The 21,200-nt window shown below is 46.0% G+C and overlaps 1 protein-coding gene and 1 long non-coding RNA gene across 26 annotated transcripts in view; one reads left to right on the plus strand and one right to left on the minus strand.

Annotated features, from left to right (window-relative positions):
* Positions 1–21,200, minus strand: part of LOC126990579 (uncharacterized) — a 277,009-nt gene that overhangs the window by 57,988 nt on the left and 197,821 nt on the right. The gene's annotated exons all lie outside the window — the stretch shown is intronic.
* Positions 6,031–20,293, plus strand: LOC126990580 (uncharacterized). The gene is made up of 4 exons (XR_007744559.1): positions 6,031–6,261; positions 7,313–7,454; positions 9,269–9,498; positions 19,811–20,293. It is a non-coding gene; the product is annotated as an uncharacterized LOC126990580 (long non-coding RNA).

Below are 21,200 nucleotides of genomic sequence, written 5' to 3' on the forward strand. Positions count from 1 at the left end.
ACCACACACAGGCTAGCCGGGGGCACCGTAATTTGACAGGGTAACAGCATCTCCGACCTCGGAGGAATAATGGTGGTGCGCTTGACCGTCACTGGCAGGTCTTCCTTGTTCACAGTCGTCAGTGGCACCCTCCTTCCTCCTACAGTCAGCTGCTTAGCGCGGAAGTCCAGCTCGCACCTGTGGGAGACAAGATAATCCATACCTAGGATGCAGGGGTCATCCATGTCGGCCACGTACACAGAGAGGAACTCTTCCTTTCCTCCGAGCTCAAACTTCACGTCCACTGGGCCTCTGAGCTCTGCGTAGTGTCCTGTGACTCCGCACAGTCGATGCGGCGTCTTAGGAAGCCGACGATGACTCACCACGTCAGGCCGCACCAATGTGCGTTCCGAGCCTGTGTCGACGACCACAGGCCACAACACTCCGTCAACCTTGCCCTCCACTTGGCAGCTTGTCATGGTGGTTCTCCTGCACACTGATATCTTCGGGGCATGTACAGGACAGACTGGTCGTTGCCCCCGTGAACCAGTCCTTCTTAGTTTCCCGAGTGGTGGTCCCTCGTTGGGGGCACATTTTTCCGACACTCATTCTTCCAGTGCCCCTTTTCTCCACAGGTCCAGCACTTGGGTCCTTCCCTGGGCTTCTTCTTAGCGGCACCTTCATATTCCTTCTTCTTCTTATAGCATTCGTTCTCCTTGTGCCCAACCTTCTCGCAATACCAGCACGTTCCTTGGAACCTGTCTGTGTCGCTGACAGCGCCCTTTCGTGCCCTAAAGCCAGAAGTCGAGTCGTCCCTGAAGCTTGATAAGCTAGACCTAACAAAGGACTCAAACTCCATGGCACGTGCCAGAGCTTCCTGCATTGATGTTGGCTTAGCTTGGTTCACTTGTATCTTCAGCTGAGGGCTGTCCAGGGCATCGATGAATTGATCACGCAGCAAAACCGTCAGCAGGTCAGGGGTGGCACCTGGGTATGCCTTGTGCGCCATGCTCTCAAGGTCCTGAGCAAGTTCCTGGAGAGACTCGCCGCGCCTCCTGTTGCGGGTTCTGAAGTAAGCCTCCCAGGAGACCTTGCCATCAAACTCCTGAGGCTTCTTTCTAACAGGCGAACCCAGCAGACTCATGGGGCTGGCGAAACTTCTTGCGGGGATAAACTCAGGCGAAGCAGGGCTCAAACTACCCCGGACTTGCGTAGAAGAAGCATCTTGGGTACAACTAGCCCCTGCAGGCATTGGCTGTCTGTTTCCAGCCAAGCAGTCTTCGAGGGCCTTCACTCTGTCACTTACATCACAAACTGCCTGTTCTGTACGGTTCACCTTTCCCTGCACTTCTAATATTTCTTTGTGTGTCGTCTCCCGTACCACCTCCATCTCTTGTTGAAGATTTGTGTGTTCTTTCTCCACTTCTGTCAGGCGTTGTCCCAAGTTCGTGGTCACATCAGTCATTTCTCTTCGCACTGATTCACTTCCATCTTGTACTGCTTTTAGCTGTAGCTGTAATCCTGTGAAGCGATCTTCTAGCTGTTCTTTGAGTTCTTGGAGTGTTCCTTCTTGTTGTTGCTGTGCTCTTTCTTGTTGTTCTTTGAGTTCTTGGAGTGTTCCTTCTTGTTGTTGCTGTGCTCTTTCTTGTTGTTCTTTGAGTTCTTGGAGTGTTCTTTCTTGTTGTTCTTTGAGTTCTTGGTGTGCTTTTTCTTGTTGTTCTTTGAGTTCCTGGAGTGCTCTTTCTTGTTGTTGCTGTGCTCTTTCTTGTTGTTGCTGTGCTCTTTCTTGTTTCTCCCCCTGTAGTCTCAAGGCTTCCAAAAGTTCAGTCAACATGTCGTCCCTCTGGGCAGCTTGGGAACGAGTCTCCATGGCGAAAAACAAATGCCTACACTCCTGACACCAGTGTTATGCCGGACGTGTTACTTGGGTTCCGTGTCGCCGTCAGGAGACTCCGTGGGAGGGAGATATGTAAACACTTTGCACAGCTTCTGTAGTTTAATATTCTTCCTTAGTAGTACACTTCACTCTGACTCTTCACTTACCACTAGCTTACTAAGACTGGAACTCTCTCGCCCTCTTCTCCTAATATATCCAGAACAGTACAGTCTAGAATGTTACAGTATATTTTAGATCACACAAGAACATGTAGCAAAAATATATGCGAGTTGGCAACACTTCCCGCCTGGCGCCTGGCCGCGCCCCGCGGGGAGCGGACGGCTCGCCTTGCTCCCCGCCCCCTTGCTCGTTTCTCCGGGAGCCTTCTAGAGGCCTGTGGTCGCCGGGGGAAGCTTCCAGCACAACAATATATAATATATATATATATATATATATATATATATATATATATATATATATATATATATATATATATATAAAGTATTACTATTATTGACTTGTGATGTCTTAGTTTACAATACACACACACACACACACACACACACACACACACCAGAAAGTCATATAAATTGGATCTTCAGTGATACATATAACATGGTGAGAAATATAGGTATAGCATTCCACTACATGGACAAAGAAATGATGAAAAAATTAATTACTACTATGATCAGACCCAAACTAGAATATGCGGAAACAGTGTGGTCTCCACATATGAAGAAACACAAAAAAACTAGAAAGAATACAGAGGATGGCAACAAAAATGGTTCCAGAACTGGAGGGACTGACATATGAAGAAAGACTAAAGGAAATGGACTTGCCAACACTAGAACAAAGAAGAGAAAGAGGAGACCTAATACAAATCTATAGGCTATTGAGTAAAATGGAAGAAGTAGGTAACGAGAAATTGCTACTAAGAGAGGAACCTTCCAGCAGGAATACTAGAGGACATAGTAAAAAGTTGAAGAAGGGAAGATGCTCCAGAGACATAAAGAAATATAGCTTCCCTCAAAGAAATATAGAGGTTTGGAACAGATTAAGTGAAGAAATAGTATCGGCGAAGAGTGTGCAGAGCTTCAAGGAAAAGTTGGATATTTATAGATACGGAGACGGGACCACACGAGCATAAGCCCAGGCCCTGTAAAATTACAACTAGGTAAACTAGGTAAATACACACACGCACGCACGCACAAACACACACACACACACACACACGCTAAAATATGCACTGAGCATGATTAAAAGGGATTAAAACAGAAGAAACAAAATATTTCTTTAGTAAAAAAAAAAAAAAAAAAAAAAAAAAAAAAATCCCCATCCTGTACCTATATATTCTTATTTCCCTTCAGATGACTTCAGAATATGGACGAGGGAACAGGAGGTGTGTAGTATTACTTGGGGTAGGGGCAGTTAGCTGATACAAATTCAATGATATCAGTAAATTACAATTTTATCCATGATACAAATTCTTTTTGATTTACTCTGATATACTTTATGTAGTATAAATTATAGTAGAAAAATATGAATGATGCATCAGTGTTGGGATCTAGGAGCTTATAAATTTCTGCTCCCATGAAATTTAAGTAAAAATTTTTTCCCACAGGATTCAGAAGCGAAAGTTTTCAGACTCTGAATCAGACTCTGGGAGTTCTGGCAGTACTGTGGAGCTACCACGCAATTATCAGAAGCTGCCCCCACCACCTGATGTGAGTGACCGGCCACCTCTTCAGCGTGCCAATGCAGTGGTCAAGAGACCAGCCTTGGCAGCAGATGTCGGTGTTGCTTCAACTTCGCACACGACACCACACCCAAGTGCTAGTGATGCAACATTTAAAAAACCCAGAGGGTAATTATTATGTATGTGTATATATTTAAATACTAATGTTTGAAAGAATATGTTTATAAACTAGTCAAAATATAAGTAGTAGTATTATGATGCAAGGAATGACGTGTTCTGACATCAGAGGTCATAATTATGGGAGCAGTAATAGGCAGGGTTGGCGGTTTAAACCAAATGGTTTAAAACACAATTTTGGTCTTTCATATCTTGTTTCCAATCAAGCACTGTCCACTCCCTCCACATTCCACACAATGTGTGCAGCAGTAGATTACAAGGATGCAGAGGAGTTCTTTGAATCAGAAACAGACTCCTATCAGCACATTTTAAAGATTTCTGGCTTCCTTTCTTTGATGCCACTGTGAGGGGAGAATATGATACAAACGGCTTTATTTACTCCTAAAATCATGTTAAAATGGCTTCTCAGGGTCTTTATAAGCACATAAAAATGTGATGCCGCAGCGTTTCCGCTATATTCGTCGATGCCTCCGAGATGCACGCCACAAATACTTCCAAGTTTTTGCGACTTGTAGCCTTTACTGCGGGTCAGGAACGGATCCTAGCACACTCTGATACTTAAGTCCACTTGTAAGACACAACAACACAGCTGGGATAGCATAAGTCCTCGTAAAGTAGCGTACAATCCTGGGCACTGCTGGGCAGCGGAGGCCACTTTCTCCTTTCCCGCACAGACCCGCAGACTAGTAACCGAACACGAACAATACGCGTTCTGCGGTGATCAGGAACTTTAGGTCCTGAAACTGTACCAAGAAGAACGATACCCTCATCTGGTGTGTATAATGCTTTTTTCTGATGTTTTATTCACTAGATATATTATAGAATCTGGTCAACGTCTTTGACTTCCAGCACCTTATTATGAATATAAATGAAATAATATTAAAAACACCCCTGAATATACCAAAAATTATGCCAAATGAGGTAAGGCATAAAACTAAATTTCCAGAAGGGAAAGAGTGACTCACGATTCTAGTCATTCAGAGCTGCGAGCTGCGGTCGGGAGCAAGGTGCAAAGTGATAGTGTTGTGTACCGGTAGTGTATTACTGTAGCAGCGAGGTAAAGTGTAGGGGCGGCATTGTGAATGCAGTCATCACCGAGGGGGGGGCACTGTCCTGGAAGCTGCAATGGTAATCGTCTCCTGAATAATTGCCAGGACCACTATTCTAATGATTTTCAGTCCTAGTGACTATTCTCATTAATAACTCAGAATAAGTATTACTTAGGTTCTAGCACAGTAGATATTAGATGCATGCTGTCCATGTTGCATGGTGACACTGGCGTCTGTGGACTGTAAATTGTACACACGTACAGTCTGTGTATGCTAAGGCGGCCATTGTTGTTCAGTCATCATAACAGTGCCCCTAACTCCGGGGAGCGCGATGCAGCGGCAGTATGTGGTGCGGGATATAGCCTTATGGTAAGTGTGATTTTATGTGGTAAAAGCCTCTCTAGTTACTGAGAAAAGTCGAACAACAATTGGTTTCTGTAGTCATGATAATTTGAGTAGTTTCATACATTATTGTGGCATCTCCCATACTAAATAGAGCATAGTTTTCAACACTTGCGCTGTCTTCTTATGTTTTGGATCGGCCAACTTTCTGAGATTCTTATTATTAATTTGCCTTTATCATAAGCCAGTCATCTTGGAATGTAAAAGTAACACCATTTGCATAGAGCACGTGTGTTTCAATTATAATTATAATTGAAATATGGCAACAATCCCAATTTAGTCTTTTATCACCCCCCCACCCCCCACCTCTCTCTCTCTCTCTCTCTCTCTCTCTCTCTCTCTCTCTCTCTCTCTCTCTCTCTCTCTCTATATATATATATATATATATATATATATATATATATATATATATATATATATATATATATATATATATATATATATATATATATATATATATATATGTGTGTGTGTGTGTGTATATATATATATATATATATATATATATATATATATATATATATATATATATATATATATATATATATATATATATATATATATATATATATATATATATATATATATATATATATATATATATATATATATATATATATATATATATATATATATATATATATATATATATATATATATATATATATATATATATATATATATATATATATATATATATATATATATATATATATATATATATATATATATATATATATATATATATATATATATATATATATATATATATATATATATATATATATATATATATATATATATATATATATATATATATATATATATATATATATATATATATATTTATATTATAAAACAAAAGATGCTGGTTTCTTCTTTCTTTCTTTTCTCTCAGTACCGTCGAGTGGTCCATCTTGGTGGCACAAGCATCAAAGCAGCAGTGAAGTACATCATGAATGCAATAATGACTAGTGAAATGCAAACAAAATTCAATTGGGAAGGTCGGATTGGATGGAAAACGAAAACCATCGAGTACAAAACAGGATTTAAGAAAACAAAGATCTGCTCTGTGATAACCAGTAAGTTAAAAGTTAAATTCTTGTTGATATGTGGTGCACAAGGAAGAATCATCAAACTTTTAACAATAATTTCTGATGAAGTCAGATTTTATATCAGAAAACAAGGAAATCACAGTAAAAAGATAATTGACTGAATTAAATTAATTACATAAATTTCTTTTAATTTGTGCCAACCCAGTCTAATAGATGCTGAAATTATTATATTGGAATCAATCTTCATGCTTTGCTTATTTTAAGTTTGTTTTATAAGTGAATTACTTGTCAGTTATTAGTTTTCCTCTTAGAATGGTTGACATCTGGAATGCCTTAAAGGAAGAAGTGGTTATGGCAGATAATGTACACATGTTTAAAGAAAAATCGGATGCATATAGATATGGAGACAGGACAATGAGCTTTCCTCAGACCCTGTACAGTGTACAATACAACTAGGTGAAGACACACACACACACACACACATATAACACTGTGAGAAATATAGGAACAGCATTCCACTACATGGATAAGGATATGATGAGAAAACTAATTATCACTATGGTCAGACCAAAATTGGAATATGCAGAGGCAGTGTGGTCTCCCTGTAAGAAGAAACACATAAAGAAACTAGAAAGAATACAAATGATAGCAACAAAAATGGTTCCAGAGCTGGAGGGATTAACATGTGAGGAAAGATTTAAGGAAATGGACTTATTAACACTAGAACAAAGAAGAGAAAGGGGAGACCTAATACAAATCTATAAATTATTGAACAAAATAGATGAAGTAGACAACGAGGAGTTAATACTAGCAGAAGGAATTACTACCAGAAACACAAGAAGACAGTAAAAAACTGAGGAAGGGAAGAAATATAACTTCCCGCAAAGAAATGTAGAGGTTTGGAACAGACTAAGTGAGGATGTAGTATCAGTGAGGAGTCTGCAAAGCTTTAAAGAAAAGTTGGATAAATGCAGATACGGAGACAGGACCACACGAGCGTAAAGCCCAGGCCTTGTAAAACTACAACTAGGTAAATACACACACACACACACACACTCATACGCAACTTTTGTTTCAGGAGCACTGCTTGCCAAAAATAATTTCATCACAACTGAGGATGAAACTGGTAGAACAACAATGAAGTACTTAAGGAATGCCTCTGATAGATGTGGTGGGAGAAGCCGGCGCTTCCAAGTATCACGGGAGAGCAGTGAGTCAGTGTAATTTCAAAAGATGTTTTGTTTTGTGTTTGTAAAGTGGAAGCTTTTAAGTTTAGGAAAATGTGGGAAGACACCACTGAGCATGGCTCACAACTTTATTTATTGTTTGTGTGTACCCTTTATATGATTTAAAGAGTCACTTGTGACATAGTCAAAATGGTAACATTATTTTGAGTTTTTTGATCAGCCTGTATGATGTATACATAAACTGTATATTTATTTGCAAGGATATTCTGTGATTATGGAACATGGCTGTGATGTGTTTTCAGTACATTTATTTGTAAGGATATGCTGTGATTATGGAACATGGCTGTGATGTATTTTTCTACTGAAAATTATATTAATTAAGCATTTTGTAGAGCTATGTTTTTTAAACTTTTCAGTGGCTTTTTTTAAAGTTTAGGAATCTGTTGGAAGCCACCACTGGGTATGGCTAACAACTTCGTTACTGGTGTGTCCTTTATTTCATTTTCAGTGGCTTTTTTTAAGTTTAGGAATATGTGGGAAGCCAGCTCTGGGTATGGCTCACAGCTTTGTTGTTGGTGTGTCTTTTATTTCATTTTAAGAGCCACTCCTGTGACATATAGTCAAAATGGTGATGCACATGGAGGTAGGAAGGGTGGAGGCAGCATGAGGGCATTATCCCATTGTTAGGAGTGACCCTGCCGAACTGTCATGCACCCTCAATATGGCGGACACCCGGGTGGTGGTAGCTCACGCCCACCTCTTGGTTAATACCTCTACACCACGTCTTATCCGTTATGAAAGTCCTGTTTTCACTTGCCATTCACTTGCTTATGTGATTTATCTATTTCCTAAATAGCTTTTATTTAACTAAATGTTTTACTCACATTAAAGGCGCGCACACACACACACACACACACTCATGCATGCACACATGCACACACACACACATACACAGTGGGCATTTTGTGGATGCAGGGACAGCTATGCACCACCTCTCCCACTCGGAGCTGAACTAGAAATTATTCTTTTAGGATCTGCCCACATGTGGAAATCCAAGTGGAATGTGTCCTGACTAACGTCTTTCAACACCTCGCACCCAGTGCCACACCTATCCGCACCTAGTGCCACCTTTCCACACCTTTTTACTCCCTTGCCTGACATACAGATGTATACCTCCAGGCTGACGCATGACAGGTATTCGCCATATTCCGGGTGCCTGACAGTTCGGGTTCATCAGGGGATTAGTGCTCATCTCGCCTCCACCCTTCATACCTCCATTTAGTTACAAGGATATTATGTGATCATGGAACATGTCTGTGATATGTTAGTCTGTATGCTTAAGGATGATGTATTTTTATACTGAAAATAATAATAAAACATTTTGTTGAATTAAACTTTGTAAACCTTTCCAACTGCGGTCTCTCGCATATATATATATATATATATATATATATATATATATATATATATATATATATATATATATATATATATATATATATAAAAAATATATATATATATATATATATATATATATATATATATATATATATATATATATATAGTATATATATATATATATATATATATATATATACTATATATATATATATATATATACATATATATATATATATATATATATATATATATATATATATATATATACATATATATATAAAATATATATATATATAAAATATATATATATATATATATACACACACACACACACACACACACAGGTAACTCTCGATTTACGCGTGTTTGGTTTACGCGTTTTTTAAATAACGTGCAGTCCAAAATCCAAATAAATGTTTAATTTACACGTTTTTTTTCCCTTATAGGCGATATTTTATTGAATGGCCACCAGATGTCTCACGCAACTGGACTCACACGGCGCCGCGGCCACACAGCTGAGCTCAGTTCTTCCCGCGTGCCACTTGAACAAAAATACAGTACCCACGCTACTCAACAACAACAACACCCTCGCTGCTCTGCTACCACGAGGGGAAGGGCAGCCAGAGGAGGAACCATGAGAGGGAGAGGAGTCAGAGTGATACAGTAGGCAATAAAGGTACAAACCTACCTCTTGTTTGATTTACATTGTTTTAGATTTACGCCACCTCTTCAAGGACACAATACTCGCATAAATCGAATTACATATATATATATATATATATATATATATATATATATATATATATATATATATATATATATATATATATATATATATATATATATATATATATATATATTAGCCCAGTACTTGATATCATTGATTTTGTATATCGGACCAATATATGAAAATATGAAATGCTGAAATTGGTCCATTTCCCTTCTACCTATTTAGGGACAATTCAGATATCCTTTACCGGCCCAACATAAATCCAATATTGTACTGATACATCCCGGGGTGCAAACGGACAACTGAAATAAGTCGGGCCAATAATGGCAGCCAAATTAGACGACTTTGGCCCAATATTGTTAGAGTCGAGGTGCCTACATTGGACCAACTTTGGCCCAAGCATTTCATGTTTGCTGGGTAACTATTTATTCCTGCATCGTTCCACAATAATAAAGCATTAAAGCAACAGTTAAAATGTGCATGTTTTTTTTTCTATATCATGTACTGTATATTCATATGCATTTTGATTCTTACTGGAGGGAAATCAGGACATGGATATTATACTCGAAGTTATATGTACCCCATTCAGGGTAGAGCTTCTCTGAGTCTGACAACGCAGAGCTGCTGATTGCTTCCGGGGAGACACATCCAAAGTCTACGATTTAACCTGATAATTAGCTACCTGAGGATTAACTTTAGGATCAGAGGGAGGAAAAAGTTAATTATAGGGGAAATAACTTGATCACTCGGTGCCACTGAGCTCTCAACTCCACACACACACACACACACACACACACATGCGTAATCGTAACGCTAATTCCTATTATTTTTATGTAATAAAAATTTATCCATTGTTATTTTTTCTTGGCAAAAGGAAGGGGGGGCATGGCCGTCTCACTGGCAGCAAAATGGCGCCCGCTGATCTGAGGATGTTTACTCACTGGCAGCAAAATGGCGCCCGCTGATCTGAGGATGTTTACTAACTGTTCTGGCAGCAAAATGGCGTCCGTTGATCTTCTGAGGATGTATACTAGCTGTTCTGGCAGCAAAATGGTGTCCGCTGATCTGAGGACGTTTACTAACTGTTCTGGCAGCAAAATGGCGTCCGCTGATCTTCTGAGGATGTTTACTAGCTGTTCTGGCAGCAAAATGGCGTCCGCTGATCTTCTGAGGATGTTTACTAGCTGTTCTGGCAGCAAAATAGTGTCCGCTGATCTTCTGAGGATGTTTACTAGCTGTTCTGGCAGCAAAATGGCGTCCGCTGATCTTCTGAGGATGTTTACTAACTGTTCTGGCAGCAAAATGGCGTCCGCTGATCTTCTGAGGATGTTTACTAGCTGTTCTGGCAGCAAAATGGCGTCCGCTGATCTTCTGAGGATGTTTACTAGCTGTTCTGGCAGCAAAATGGCGTCCGCTGATCTTCTGAGGATGTTTACTAGCTGTTCTGGCAGCAAAATGGCGTCCGCTGATCTTCTGAGGATGTTTACTTGCTGTTCTGGCAGCAAAATGGCGTCCGCTGATCTTCTGAGGATGTTTACTAGCTGTTCTGGCAGCAAAATGGCGTCCGCTGATCTTCTGAGGATGTTTACTTGCTGTTCTGGCAGCAAAATGGCGTCCGCTGATCTTCTGAGGATGTTTACTTGCTGTTCTGGCAGCAAAATGGCGTCCGCTGATCTTCTGAGGATGTTTACTTGCTGTTCTGGCAGCAAAATGGCGTCCGCTGATCTTCTGTGGATGTTTACTTGCTGTTCTGGCAGCAAAATGGCGTCCGCTGATCTTCTGAGGATGTTTACTTGCTGTTCTGGCAGCAAAATGGCGTCCGCTGATCTTCTGAGGATGTTTACTTGCTGTTCTGGCAGCAAAATGGCGTCCGCTGATCTTCTGAGGATGTTTACTTGCTGTTCTGGCAGCAAAATGGCGTCCGCTGATCTTCTGAGGATGTTTACTAGCTGTTCTGGCAGCAAAATGGCGTCCGCTGATCTTCTGAGGATGTTTACTTGCTGTTCTGGCAGCAAAATGGCATCCGCTGATCTTCTGAGGATGTTTACTTGCTGTTCTGGCAGCAAAATGGCATCCGCTGATCTTCTGAGGATGTTTACTTGCTGTTCTGGCAGCAACATGGCATCCGCTGATCTTCTGAGGATGTTTACTTGCTGTTCTGGCAGCAACATGGCATCCGCTGATCTTCTGAGGATGTTTACTAGCTGTTCTGGCAGCAACATGACATCCGCTGATCTTCTGAGGATGTTTACTTGCTGTTCTGGCAGCAACATGGCATCCGCTGATCTTCTGAGGATGTTTACTTGCTGTTCTGGCAGCAAAATGGCATCCGCTGATCTTCTGAGGATGTTTACTTGCTGTTCTGGCAGCAAAATGGCATCCGCTGATCTTCTGAGGATGTTTACTTGCTGTTCTGGCAGCAACATGGCATCCGCTGATCTTCTGAGGATGTTTACTTGCTGTTCTGGCAGCAACATGGCATCCGCTGATCTTCTGAGGATGTTTACTTGCTGTTCTGGCAGCAACATGGCATCCGCTGATCTTCTGAGGATGTTTACTTGCTGTTCTGGCAGCAACATGGCATCCGCTGATCTTCTGAGGATGTTTACTTGCTGTTCTGGCAGCAACATGGCATCCGCTGATCTTCTGAGGATGTTTACTTGCTGTTCTGGCAGCAACATGGCATCCGCTGATCTTCTGAGGATGTTTACTTGCTGTTCTGGTAGCAAAATGGCGTCTGCTGGCGAGCTACAGTAGGCGCACCTAACATCACCATAGCCGATCCAGGATTCAGGACGTTTCCTAAGTATAAGGAGGTAATGTTATTTTTGTATTTCGTAAAGAATCCTTATAACCAAAAACTAACTAAAATTATGAGTATTCTTTTTCTTGGACACAACATTCAGTAAACAACAGAACAATAATACGAAAATACGTAAAACTGTTGCCAGATTGTCATACTCATAGCAAAGTATTGTTACGCTAGGGGGTACATTTTTGGGGGTATTTGTGTTATTTGTGAGAGGGGGTGCTAGTTTGGGGCGCAGAGGACTGGTGATGGCCAGCGGCGTGGGGTGCATCGCGGCGGCTGGGCCCGCGCTGCAGGGTAGACAGAGAGGTCCGTGCTGTGAGGGACGAGGGACGTGCGCGCTGCCCGTGTGCCTTGCCTGCTTCTGTGAATCCTGTGCAGTGTCCGTGCCCCCCTCTGAGTACTGGGAGTTACTGTGCCTTGTAAACCAGTGTTCTGTACATGTTGGAGTTGTTAAGTAAAGTGAAAAACCTGCACTGTGAGCCTCTTTGGCCTGTCTTGCCCGCTCGTGGTTTGTTGGTGGCCCTGTGGAGTGACAGCGTGGTGTGTCTTGCTGTTCTGGGTTGTTCACGGCCCGTTGTGTGGTGGTCTGGGGTTGAGGCACACCACCTGCCTGTGCTTGGAGTGTGGTGTAACATTTGGTGTCAAAAGAGTGGGGATTAGTGAACAGTGAGTTACGCCGTGTCGTCATGGCGTCCCCCAACGGCCGCCGTGAGGGTGAGGAAGAGGGCAAGGCAGAGGCTGGCGCGGGTGAGGTGAAGCCGAGCCAAATGGACTTGTTCGCTTCCATGCTGGCCGGTATGAGGCAGGAATTGGATCAGAGGGCAGACGAGAGGGCACGTGAGCAGGCCCGCCATTTTGCCGAGGTTCTCCAGAGCAGTCTCTCGTCTCTGAAAGTGGAAACGCAGCAGTACATCGACAAGGCCTGTGACAGTGTGAAGAGTGAACTGCTGGAGGAGGTGCAGATGCTGAAAGGCGAGGTCCAGGGCCTGAGGGAGGATGTGGAGGCGGAGAGGCAGCGATGAGAGGTGGCAACATCGTGCACGGAGGAACACAGAGCGTCACGTGTGCTGGCGGAAGGCTGGCTGGGGTCCCCTTGGGGTCCTTGGCAGGGAACCCTGGGGCCTCGCAGTGTTGTGTCAGAGCCAGCAGCTGCAGCAGGAGGTTGGGGAGCCATCGGAGCCGCCCCGTTGGGTCCAGCTGGCGCCGGAGTCAGACCCATTCACCCCACCTCTCTGCCGCCCTCTCCTCCATATCGGCCGGCTCACGGCCCATGTGCTCCGCCTTCTCCCCCATCCAGTCCCTTAGCTTCCTGCCGTTCGGGGAGGCGCAAGCCGGCGAGGTATGACGGGAACGTGGCCTGGGAGGCCTATGTTGCCCAGTTTGAGATGCTAGCTGCTGCCCAGAGCTGGGACGAGGCTGAGAAGGCGCTGCAATTAGCAACATCGCTACGGGGCCCAGCTGTGGAAGTGTTGGGGCACCTGCCGCCGGTCCAACGTGCTTCTTACGGGAGCATGGCGGAGGCCCTGCGGCGACGTTTCGGGGACCACCATCAGGCCAAGGTGTACCAAGCTCGCCTGAAGAAGCAGACTCAGGAGTGGGGCGAGACACTGTCGCAGCTGGTGCAGGACGTGGAAGCGCTGGTCAGAAGGTTGTATCCCGCTGCCCCGGAAGAGATGATCATGGTGCTGGCCCGCAATTTCTTTGTTGATGTGCTGCACGACCAGCAGCTGTAAATCTACGTTAAGCAGGCGCACCCTGGGGGCCTGCAAGTGGCACTGGCGAGGGCCTTGGAGTTCGAGGCCTTCCTGAAGACGACCAGCGGCCTAGGGGCGGCTGCCCAGCCCCGCCGTGACCTCTGGGGCCGGAAGGCGAAGGTGGAGAAGAAGGCAGTGTCGAGGAAGGCGAGCCCGGACGGTTTTCTCGGCTTGTGTTGGGGCTGTGGCGACACGGGGCACAAACGCAGTCGTTGTCCGAGGGGGCGAAGGACATGTTCCCTTGACCAGCTGGGTTCCGATGCCTTTCAGCTCTGCTGCAGGGACTGGCAAGTCTGGCCACCATTCGAGCGCCTGCCCTAAGCCAAAGGAGGCAGTGCAGGCGCAAAACTTGGACAGGCTGGAGAGGAGGGCCGAACCCCAGCCGTCAGCACCCAGGCCCCGACTTGCACAAGCTAGTGCCAGACAACCAGTGCCATGCAGGTGGAGGACTCAGTGGACGGGAAGCCATGCCGCCTGACAGTAGACACCGGGGCTGAGAAGACCTTGGTGCGGCCTGACATGCTGGCTGCCACACAACTCCCAGACGCGCCACAGAGGCTGTGCAGCATCACGGGGCACTGTGTGCAGCTCAAGGGCCCAGTGGAGGTTCGTATCGGCGTGGGCAGTGCTGTGGAGCGGCTGCCAGTGTATGTCGAAGGATCTGTATGAGCCATGTCTGCTGGGCCTCGACTACCTGACGCAGAGCAAGGCTTGTGTCGACTTTGGACGGAGACTGGTGAGGGTGCGCGGTCAAGACGTGCCTATGCTTCCGGAGGTTGGCTATGGAGAGGTAGTCGTGGCTGAGCGTCTGCACCTTGCCCCCTAGGACAGAGGCCAGGGTCCGGTGTCGTCTGTCCAGAGCGACACGTGGAGCGGAAGGCATGGTGGAGCCCACGGAAAACCTGCGGCTGGCTGACGGCGTGGCAGTCGGACGGAGCCTCGTTGGGGTGGGGGAGGAGTTAGTTACGGTGCTGGTAGCTAACTTCTCCGAGGCCTGGAAGGTACCCACTGGTGCCAAGCTGGGCACCTGTGAGGAGGTGGATCGGCCAGAGGGGGCGTTGGTGAGCGCGGAGTCAGCCGCTGAGAGGCCGTTGCCCGACTTCCTGGAGGATTTGGCGCACTGGAGTGCTGCTAACCTGACGGGGGCGCAGACGGGAGAAGATGCGCCACACCCTGGCCCAGTACGGGGATGTGTTCAGCAGGGGTGACTTGGATCTTGGTCGCACGGGGTTGGTGAAGTACAGCATCAACATGGGAAATAGGGCGCCCATCAAGAGCCCACCCCGACATATCACACCAGCCAGGCGGAAGGAAATGCAGCGCACTGTCAATGAGCTGGCGGCGCAGGGGGTGATTGAGCGGTCAGACAGTCCTTGGTCCTCAGCGGTAGTCCTGGTTAAGAAGGACGGCACGCAGCGCTGCTGTGTGGACTACCGGGCACTGAATGATGTGACTGTCAAGGACTCTTACCCCCTGCTGAGGATTGACGACACACTCGACGCGCTGGTGGGGGCCAGGTGGTTCTCCACACTCGACCTGAAGTCGGGTTACCACCAGGTGGAGATGGCAGAGGAGGACAAGCCGAAGACCGCCTTCTCCTTCGGGCAGGGCTTGTGGGCAGTTCAACGTTATGCCCTTTGGTCTCTGCAATGCCCCTGGCTGTTTCGAGCGCCTGATGGAGAGGGTGTTGGACGGCCTGCAGTGGAAGACAGCGCTCGTCTACATCGACGACGTCATTGTCTTCGGGAGCACCTTCGAGGAGGAGCTAGAGCGGCTGGAGGAGGTTCTACAGCGGCTGAGGAAGGCCAACCTTAAGCTCAGCCCCAAGAAATGCTCGCTCTTCCAGCACGAGGTGCCGTTCCTGGGGCATGTCGTAAGTCGGGACGGTGTGCGCACCGACCCGCAGATGGTGGCAGTGGTGAAGTGGCCCGTTCCCACCAACGTGTGCACGTACCACCGCTGCTTTGTGCAGGACCTCGCCAGCGTGGCAGCCCCTCTCCACCGGCTCACTGGAAAAGGGGTGTGCTTTCTGTGGGACGAGGCGTGCCAGGCCGTGTTCAACGGCCTGAAGAGGGCCCTGGTGGATGCACCGGTCCTGCCTTACCCGGATGCGAGGCTCCCCTACCTGTTGGGCACCGACGCCAGTGCAGAGGGTGTTGGAGCGGTCCTGTCACAGGTGAAGGACGGGAGGGAGCACGTCATGGCCTACTACAGCGCCAAGTTCAGTAAGCCGGAACACAACTTCTGCATGACGAGGAAGGAGCTGCTGGCGGTGGTGAAGAGTCTCGAGCACTTCCACCCCTACCTGTATGGCACTGAGTTCACCGTCCGGACCGACCATGCTGCCCTGCAGTGGTTGAAGAAGCTGAAGGTGCTGGAGGGTCAGCTGGCGAGGTGGTTGGGGCGTCTCGAGCAGTACAACTACCGCATCGTCCACCGCCCGGGCTGTGTCCACAGCAACACTGACAGTCTGAGTCGACGCCAGTGTGAGGCTGGCTGCTCACACTGTGCCCGGAAGGACCATGACCCTGTGTGTCTCTGTCTGCAGGTGCACAGGGGCACCGCTGAGGGGGATGACAAGTGGCGTATGGCACAGCGTGAGGACTCTGACCTCGCTCCCATCATCCAGTGGATCGAGGCTGGCGGGGGGTGCCCCCGCTGGGAGGCAGTGGCGGCAGAGAGCCCAGCCACCAAATGCCTAGTCGATCAGTGGGAAACTTTGCGAGTGGACGAGTGCGGTGTGTTAGTGAAGCACTGGGTGGCCTTGAGCGGAGAGGGCGGTGATTCGTGGGTAGTGTTAGTACCCCGAGCCTTGCGTGGTGAGGTTCTGAGGGAGTTGCACGGTGGTGTTACCAGTGGCCACTTGGGGGAGAAAAAGACCCTGTGCCGTCTGTGTCAACACTTCTACTGGGTGGGCATGCATAGTGACGTGTCAGAGTGGTGCAGAGCATGTGACGTGTGCAGTGCAAAGAAGGGCCCCGCCAAGAGAAACTGAGCCCCGTTACAGGTGTACTGAATGGGGGTGCCTATGGAGCGGGTGGCTGTGGACACTGCCGGCCCGCTGCCTCTCATGCCACGGGATAACCGGTACATCTGTGTGGTGATGGACTATTTCACTAAGTGGCCCGAGGCGTATGCACTCCCTAACCACGAGGCCGAGACCGTGGCGGGTGTGATGGTGAACGAGTTCTTTACTCGGTTCAGAGTACCTGCGGAGCTGCACTCTGACCAGGGCCGTGAATTTGGGTCCCGAGTGTTCCGGGAATGTTGCGAGTTGTTGGGGTTGCACAAGACTCGGACGACGCCCCTCCACCCGCAGTCTGACATCATGGTGGAGCGCTTCAATCGGACCCTTGCGCAACAGCTGGCCAAGTATTGCAGGGAAGGCCAAGAAGACTGGGATGTCAAGCTGCCCGCTATGCTGATGGTGTACCGGTCCGCTGTGCACAAGGCAACGGACTACACACCCGCCCATCTCATGTTCGGCCGGGAGCTCAGGCTACAGGTGGATTTGGCCACAGGGCGGCCTCCCGACGTAAGCTTGCCACCGTCACCTCTGGCTTCGCAGCGGCACTGCAGGAAAGCCTGGCTGAGGTGCATCGACGCGTGCGGGGCAAGCTCAAGGTGGCAGGCCAGGCCATGAAAGAGACATACGACCGGCGCATGAGGGACGTGAGGTACTCCGTGGGTGACCTTGTGTGGCTACATAACCCCCGCCAGAAGCGAGGGCTCTCGCCCAAGCTACAGGGCCCCTGGGAGGGGCCGTACATGGTGGTGGCAGCCCACTCAGACGTCACCTACCGGATTCGACGGGGTCGGAAGTGCCTGTCAGTTGTCCATGTTGACTGGTTATGGCGTTACCACGGTCCAGGGAGCTACTCCTGGGGCCACGGCGGTGAAGAACACGTAGGCCCCAGCAGCAGCGAAGAGGACGTATCTAAGGTCGACCAGGAAGTGGACGAGCACTTGGGCGGTGCGGACATAGTGGCAGACATCAGTGGCGACCCCGAGGAGGGATTTGGAGCTGCTGACGCCCCTCTGAGTGCCGCCGCCTACCTGCCGCCGCCCGCATCTCCCTAGTGGCGCCCTTGGCGAGAGAGGCGGCGGCTGGGATGGTTAAGAGACTTTGGTGACGTGCCGGAGGACTGATTTACTTTTTCATTTCGTGTATTCTTTTTGTTTGTTGCATGTTGGGGCAGTCGGGTTGACTGCTTCCTTAAGGGGGAGATAGTGTTATGCCAGGGGGTATATTTTTGGGAGTATTTGTGAGAGGGGGTGCTAGTTTGGGGTGCGGAGGGCTGGTGATGGCCAGTGGTGTGGGGTGCATCGTGGCGGCTGGGCCGGGAGCCGGCGGCCGCGCCGTGGGGTAGACAGAGAGGTCTGAGCTGTGAGAGACAAGGGACGTGCGCGCTGCCCCTGCGTGCCTTGCCCGCTATTGTGAGCCCTGTGCAGTGTCCGTGCCCCCCTCTGAGTACTGGGAGTTACTGTGCCTTGTAAACCAGTGTTCTGTACGTGTTGGGGTTGTTAAGTAAGTGGAAAACCTGCACTATGAGCCTCTTTGCCCTGCCTTGCCCACTCGTGGAGTGTTGGCGTAGTGTGTCTTGCTGTTCTGGGTTGTTCACGGCCTGTTGTGTGGTGGTTTGAGGTTGAGGCACACCGCCTGCCCGTGCTTGGAGTGTGGTGTGCGGGCCGGTGGTGTAACAGTATTTACCTGTTTCTGACACCTAACTATTGCCAAGAAACATCAGGATCTTACTCTTTTCACGATAACTATAAATTAGTTTCGTTATTAGAGCCCAGAAGACAGTTTAGGGGCAGGAAGTCGGGAAATATAAGCGGTGAAGTACAACAATCTGGCAATAATCTGTGGCCGAGGCAGCAGCAGCCTGCCATAATGCGGGTATCAGATACCTAACATAGCATACTTTTACTGCACAAAGCAGATAATGTCACTTATTGTGACTTCGTGAGCTTTCATATTTATCTATTTATGTATATTTCATGGTGGCAAAAACATAAATTACTAGTGACACGAATATGTGACTTTATCACACTAGAATTTCACTCAAATAAGTGAATCAGATGGTAAGAATTTAGGACAAAGCGCTAAACTCAAGGATTGCGAAACTCGGATAGCGCGAAACTCGAGAGGGTACTGTATAATAAAAAAATAATACAAAAAATAAAATGGGTGGAACATTTAGAAAAGGAAAACATGATAAATGAAGGACAATTTGGATTTAGAAAAGGGAAATTGTGTGTCACCAACTTACTATGTTTCTACTCAGGAGCAATAGACGTGGTGCAAGAGCGAGAAGGATGGCCTGAATGTGTATATCTCAATTTGAAAAAAACTTTTGACAAGGTTCCACATAAAAGGTTAATCTGGAAACAACAGAAATGGGGAGGAATGGGCGGAAAGGTTATCGAATGGATGAAGAATTACTTAACAGGAAGATAAATGAGGACGGTGATTAAAGAAATCAAATTGGACTTGTAATATATATGTGTGTGTGTGTGTGTGTGTGTATATATATATATATATATATATATATATATATATATATATATATATATATATATATATATATATATATATATATATATATATATATGAATGTATGACTGTATGTGTTGAAACACCAGGTCAGTATCACGCCACAAGATGTTTAACAACACATAATGCTTTTAGCCGTGGGAACTGTGCTGAGCTGACGGTGGAATCAGCAAGATTCATCACCGGAAGATCAACACTTCCGGGGAAGGAGCAACGCACATAAATACCACTCGCCTGAGCTACCAGGAGAGAAGCAGACGGGTGAGGGAACGAGACACAAGGTCCGCTCTGGGTGTGCTACTTATCTTCGTGCGACCGCTCACACAAACTTTGTAACTATTGTGTAAAATTGTCAATACCATTTTTATACTAAAAACCACACACCTTTCAATGTCCCAGTGAGAGAGTGAACTAAGTGAACTAAAATGAACTTATAACGGCTACACATCATCTACCTCACTTAAAGGCTATTGTGTTATCTCACCTACTACAATCAACTTGTGAAGCAGGCCACGGTAACACCGTAACGCCTTTAAACATAACACTTAACACGAACCACCTTGAAAATAACACTTAAAAACGTATAACAGACTAAAGTAGAGAGTGGAGTTCCTCAAGGCTCAGTTCTGGCACCAATAATGTTCATTATATATATATATATATATATATATATATATATATATATATATATATATATATATATATATATATATATATATATATATATATATATATATATAATAATAATGATATGCCGATGGGTATAAAAAGTTATATGAGCCTTTTTGCAGATGATGCAAAGTTAATAAGAAAAGTGAAGATGGAGGAAGACTGTGAAGAACTGCAAAAAGACCTGGATAGTGTATAGATGGAGCCAGTTATGGGAGATGGAATTTAATGCAAACAAATGCCATGAAAAAAAAAAAAAAAAAAAAAAAAAAAAAAGACCAAAACGTGAATATGCTGCAGTTGTGTGGTCGCCTCACAAAAAGAAGGATATCAGAAAGTTGGAAAGGATGCAGAGAATTGCTATTAAAGGGTCCTAGAACTCTCGAACAGACGTATGAAAACAAACTTGACGACACTGTACCAAAGAAGGGAGAGAGGAGATCTGATCACACTGTGTAAGTTGGTAAATAAGTTTGATAAGGTGGATAGAGATGATCTCTTCTCAACTACGAGAACACAGGGGCTGAAAGGACACGGAAAGAAACTTAATAAAAGAACCTGTTTGAGTGACTTGAAAAAGTGTAGTTTTCCACAAAGAAGTATTAACACATGGGACAACTTACGGGAAGAAGTGGTGGAGGCGAGCAGTGTCCACCAAATGAAGGAAAGGCTGGATGAATGTAGATATGGAGACAGGACTATTAGAGCTTAGCTCAGGCCCAGTAGAGTGCAAATAGGTAAATACAAATAGGTAGATACACACACACACACACACACACACACACAAAGGAATGAAGGATGAGTTTAGATAGTTCTGAGGGCTTCACACCAAAATTAATGATGGAATCAATAGAAC

This window comes from Eriocheir sinensis, unplaced genomic scaffold, assembly GCF_024679095.1.
Source record: "Eriocheir sinensis breed Jianghai 21 unplaced genomic scaffold, ASM2467909v1 Scaffold178, whole genome shotgun sequence".
NCBI classification, from domain to species: Eukaryota; Metazoa; Arthropoda; class Malacostraca; order Decapoda; family Varunidae; genus Eriocheir; species Eriocheir sinensis.